The sequence below is a fragment of the Mus pahari genome, chromosome 16 (assembly GCF_900095145.1).
Source record: "Mus pahari chromosome 16, PAHARI_EIJ_v1.1, whole genome shotgun sequence".
Classification (NCBI taxonomy): Eukaryota; Metazoa; Chordata; class Mammalia; order Rodentia; family Muridae; genus Mus; species Mus pahari.
The window spans coordinates 19,464,548-19,470,799 of record NC_034605.1 but is presented as its reverse complement, the minus strand read 5'-3'; the positions used below and the strand labels follow the sequence as shown (position 1 = coordinate 19,470,799).

Here is a 6,252-nt window from a genome sequence, read left to right as displayed (position 1 = left end):
TGACAAATAAAATGGGCTTTGAGGTGGAAAAGAGATGACAGCCAAAGGTGTTGTGAATCGTGAGACTTTCTGGAGAAGCGCACTTTGCAGAACTCATAAGGAGAGTAGTGAGAACTATGTCATAAAGCTGGATATCAACTAAAATAGAAGCAACAGAAAGTATGTAAACTTATGGAAACTAAATAATTAACTAAAGATGATCTTTCAAAGAAGAAATAAGAAGAAAATCAAGACTCCCTAGAATTATGTGAAAAATAAAATCAACATAATACCAAGATCTGTGGGACACAACAAAGGCTGTCCTGGTAGGAAAATTTATGGCACTCAACACCAACACACACAGAGATGCACACAAAAACCAGAAAGGTTTCAAGTTAGTAGGTTACTATTGCATCTGTAAGTCTTGGAGAACCAAGAACATACAATGCCCCCTAAAACTAGATAAGAAAAGATGGGGGTGAAATTAAAATAATAAAAATGAGGGACTAGAAAGATGGCTTAATAGTTAAGAGCACTTGCTACTATTGGAGAGGGCCCAAGTTCAGTTCCTTACACCTACATGACATCACACCGCCATCTTTTTTTTTCACTTTAATTTTTTTACAGTCCAGTCATTGCCCTTCTCCTGATCTGCCCACCCACAGTTCCTCATCCCATTTCTCCCACCCCTATCTCCAAGAGGATGTCCCCCACAGGCCTCCCCACTCCCTGGGGTCTCAAGTCTCTCAAGGGTTAGATGCATCTTCTCTCACTGAGGCTGGACCAGAGCCTTCCTCTGCTATATATGGCATACACCATTTTTAACTACAGTTCTAGGAGATACATCACCTTCTTCTAATCTCCATGGGCCTGCATATAAGGAACTTATACTCACACAGCTCGCATATTTACTTCTAAACAAAAGTAAATAAATCTCAATAAAATCAAAAGAATACTACAAAGGATCCATGAAACATAGTGGGTTCTTTGGGAAAAAAAATAAGATGGACAAAAAACCTCTAGCCATTAATCTGGCTCAGATTATCAAAATTAAATATGAAAAAGAAAATAAAACACCAAAAATCCTTAAATTATTTTATACATTGTATAAGAAAGGAACATTTCCAAAACTTTTTATGAAGTATATCAGACCCTGATTCCAAAAATAAAGACCCAGCAAAAAAAAGAAAAAAGAAAATTATCAGTCAATCACTCTAATAAACTTAGATGCAAAAGTTCTCAATAAAAAATATTTTCTTTCCAAATTCAAGAACACATCAAAAAGATCTATTACAGTCAAATCCGCTCCATCCCACTCATACAGATATGGATACGCATACTTAAAACAATAAATGCAATTACCCATACAAATAAACTTAATTACAGAAACCAACTGATTATCTTGTTGGATTCAGAAAACATCTTGGGAAAAGTCAATGTCCATTTATGATTAAAAACTCCTAGAAAATCTAGAGATATAGAGGCCATAGCACAAAATAATAAATTCAATATATGCTAAATGGAGCCTGTGAGTGCGTAATGTGTCACTTACATGCAGTGCCCATGGAGAAGAGAGTTTCCTCGAAAGGAAACACTAATACTCCTCAAATTATCTCATGAAATGTAAAAGGAAGGAACACTTCCAAAATGTTTATGAACTCAGTGTTATCCTCATACCAAAGGCAAAATTATAAAGTAATCACCATTTAGCATAGTATTGATTCTAAGTTTGTCGTATACTGCATTTGTTACATTGAGATGTGTCTCCTCTATAGCCAAAGATTTTATAATAAATGCTAAGAAACTGATGAAGATACCAGAGGTGGAAATCATAAAGCTTTCCAAAAAGAAAAAAGAAAAAATCAAGAATAAGACAAGAATTCCCACTCCTTCATGTTCAATACAGTACTTAAAGTCTTATCTAGAATAATAAGACAAGTGAAGGGGATAATGGGAATGCAAATATGAAAAAAAACAATACTATCATTTTCAGAAGAAATTAGTCTATGCATTAAATATCCTTAAAAGTTCACCAGAAAACTCCCACAACTGGTATTTTCAGCAAAGTATCAGGATACAATGTTAACACACCCAAATCAGTAGCTTTCTTGCATACAAACAGCAAATGTACCAATAAATAAATCAGACAAAAAAGATCCTGTTCATTATATTCTCAGAAAATGCATACTGAGCCCAATACGTTCTGGGCCGTAGAGATCATTTGAGGATAAGAACATTTAATGTTGTTCCAAAGGACCCAGATTCAATTCCCAGGGCCCATACAGTGGCTCACAACCACTTGTCCAGTCTCAGGGCACCCAGTTCCCTCTTCTTGGCTCCGTAGGCAGTTCACAAATATGGTGCACATATGTATATTCATATCACTAAAAAAAGGGAATAAAATTTCAAAAAATGTATCTTGGAATAAATCTAAGAAAATGAAAGACTTGTATAATAGAACCAAAGATAACGATGAAAGAAATTGAAGAAGATACCAAAGAGTGGAAAAATCTCCTGTGCTCAATATTGTGGAAATGGCTATCTTATCAAAATCAGTCTTCAAATGTAACACAATCCCATCAAAATGCTAACACAATTCTTCAAAGAAAATGAAAAAATATCTTCAATTTTTTTAATGCTTTTTATTTATTTTTTATTTTTTTCCAATTTTTATTAGGTATTTACTTCATTTACATTTTAAATGCTATCCCCAAAGTCCCCTATACCCTCCCCCCCACAAGTATCTTCAATTTTATTCAACAACAACAACACACACACACAAACGCCAGGTATCCAAACTAACCATGAGAGATAAAAGAAAAATAGAGACATCACCATCTCTGATTTTAAGTTATGCTGAAGAACTATAAGATTTAAAACAGCATAGAGAGTCCAATTTATTAATGGAATACAACTGAGTACCTAGACATAAGTTTACACACCTATGGTCAAGTGATTTGAAAGAATAAAAAAAGGCAAAAATACACAACAGAGAAAAGACAGCATCTTCAACAAATGGTTGCTGGCCAGACTAGATAGCTCCATGTAGAAGAGGGAAATCCATTCTTATCTTGCACCCTGCACAGAACTCAACTCTAAAGAGATCATGGACTTTGACAAAAGATTCTGATGCTCTGAGTCTAATAGAGGAGAAACTAAGAAACGTGTTTGAGTTTACAGGCTGAGGAAGAGACTCTTGGAGAAGAACCCCAGCAGCGTCAGTATTAAGATCAGCAGAAAACAAATGGGACATCATGACACCTAAACAGGCTTTGTACTTCAGCAAAGGACGTCATCATTTGAGTACAGAGGAAGCATGTCGAATGGGAGAGATGCTTACCAACTATATACCTGACAGAAGATTCATATCTAGAGTACATAAAAGAAGAATCTCAAAAACAACTAAGTATGAAGGGAAAAATCCCGGTTAAAATATAAAAGATGAAACTTAATAGACAGTTCACAAAAGATAAAAGGCAAATGGATGAAAAACCAACTTACTAAATGTTTGACCTCTTTATCTAGTAGAGAAATGCAAATTAAAACTGCTTTGAAATTCCATAACCTAGTAAGAACAGTAAATATCAAAACAACAAATAACAGCGAATGCTGGTATGAATATGGAAAACGGAGAATACTTGTTGCTGGTGGAAGTGCAAACTGGTGCAAACTATGGAAAGCAGTGTAGAGTTTCCTTACAAAGTTTAAAATAGATTTCCTGGCGGCGGCGACCTGGGTAGCCAACGGCTTGTGGAGCAACATGCTTAAGTTTTATTGTGACTACCATGATATGTATCTTACCCACGATTCTCTTCTGTGAGAAAGGCACACTGCAGTGGTCAGAACACAGAGAATGTGAAAGACTGTTACCAGAAATGGATGAAGAGCAGGCCCAGAACCTGAATGACGACAAAACAACACTTGCATTTCAACAAGGAAAGATCCCTCCAGCTCCTTACTCTGCTCCTCTGCCTGCAGGGGCCATGATCCCACCTCCCCCGAGTCTCCCGGGTCCTTCTCGGCCTGGCATGATGCCTGCATCCCACACGGGAGGCCCTCCCGTGATGCCAGTGCTGGGCCTTCCTCCTCCTGGGATGAGGCCTGTGGGACCAGCTCCTGGGATGAGTCCGCCTATGGGAGGACACATGCCCATGATGCCCGGGCCTCCAATGATGAGCCTCCCGCCTGCCATATGATGGTATTCACACGGCCTGGCATGACCCGGCCAGACAGATTAAAGAAGAAGCGCTCTTTATCATTTTGTACTCTTGCTCTGTTTCACCAGGAGATCTTGGTGCTAAGCCTGAGTGTTTACTAGACTGAGGACAAGGAAACTTCCCTTCCTTTCAGAGAGAATGCTTTTGGAGGGAGAAGTGATACAAAAAAGTGCGGTTTTCACTTATATTGTGAAATATGAAAATAAAATCATCAGCTCTTTTAGTTAAAGAAAAAAAAAGTTTAAAATTGACCTACCACTAGATCTAGCTGTACCCATCTTGGACATATACTCAAAACACTCTGTCTTACAACAGGGACATTCATTCATTCATGTTCAATGCTGCTCTACTTAAAATAGCCACGGGAAAGAGAAAGTCAAAGTGACCATCAATTGGTGACTGGGTAATGAAAATTGAGGTGCATTTAAACAATGAGAAAATATTCAACTGTTAAGGAAAATAAAATTGTAGGTAAATGGATGGAAACCCAGAAAAACAAATGTCACATATTTTCTCTCATGTGTGGATGTTAGCTTTTAATCTTTAGATATGTGTGTGTTTCATTTGCAATACCATGGAGGTCAGGAAATTAGGAAGGAGATATCAAGCTGGCATTTAAGGGAGAGGAAATAGAGTACAATGTAATAAAGGGTGACAGAGTTAGAGGCAAATAGTGGAACAGGGAGGAATAATTGGTGGGAGATGGGAGGACAGGCTAGAAGTGGGACAATGGGAACGGATAAGTAATACTGAAGATCATTCATAAATGACATTAAAATGTGTTACTGGGGAAGCTTGCTAAAAAAATGTACGTACACATATAGTTTTAGTGGAGGGACCCTATAAAGGAGAGATTAGACACAGATTGCTAACATATACAATAACCAACGCTTCTTTGTGAGTTGTTAGTCAGTGAGATTCCACAGACCTTCAAGCATTACATGCTACTGCAAACACTCCTAACTACCCTCCAGAAGTTGATGGTAAGACCCTATTGCTGAAGACACCACACTTAAGTCATAAAACATGAAAATCAAACTGGCACTTGCTTAAAACCTTGACTCCTCCTGGCTACCTTACAAAAGGGTAGATAGCGAGCGATATCCAAGCTACCCAAGGAGACAATTCAATATAAGTCTCACCCGCTACAAACCCTGCAAGCTACAGTAATGATGAGTGTGACAAAATATGCTCACTTGTGAAATATTGGTGGGGGGTGTGTGTGCGTGTTTGTGCGTGTGTGCATGTGTGTGTGTGTGTGTATGTGTGTGTGTGTGTGTGTGTGTGTGTGTGTGTGTGTGTGTTATATAAGTAATGAACTACTTTCTTGTTGAATTGAATTGAAGGCCTGCTCCATAAGATGGACTCCATTTCTGGTACCATTAGTGGGGTCAAGAACATGTGGCTAGAAAGCTCATAGACACCAAGGAAGAACCTACTTCTATTTATCTGCTAAATAATCATAGTATTAAAAGATTCCTAAAGACTTGTTGAGAAAATGCATAGAAAAATGCATTTTTAACCCTCGTAAAAGAAGCTTTATTTTGCAATTGATACCAATTAACATAGAGTTTTCAAATGGTCAATGTTTAGAGTACTCAGCTCTAAATTTAATGTATATTTCACACTCCTCCAAGGCTCAAGGAACTTCGCAGAAGAAAGGGAAGAAAAATTGTAAGATCCAGAGGTAGAGGATTACTTAAAATAATTGTGTTTTCTATAAAACAGAAAAGTTGCACAAATGACTTCATAATAATTATGACAGTGATGGGAGGTGGTGGCACACGCCTTTAATCCCATCACTTGGGAGGCAGAGGCAGTAGATTTCTGAGTTCAAGGCCAGCCTGGTCTACAAAATGAGTTCCAGAACAGCCAAGGCAACACAGAGAAACCCTGTCTCGGAAAAACCAAATAATAATAATAATAATAATAATAATAATAATAATAATAATAACGGTGATGATGATGCTGCTGCTGCTGCTGCTGCTGCTGATGATGATGATGATGATGATGATGATGACAGTACGCATACAACTTGCAAAAGCTCCAGGCAAAA

At 37.7% G+C, this 6,252-nt stretch overlaps 1 pseudogene; it reads left to right on the top strand.

Annotated features, from left to right (window-relative positions):
* Nucleotides 1-3,739: 3,739 nt before the first annotated feature.
* On the top strand, nucleotides 3,740-4,297 carry LOC110334262 (annotated as a pseudogene).
* The last annotated feature ends 1,955 nt before the right edge of the window (nucleotides 4,298-6,252 follow it).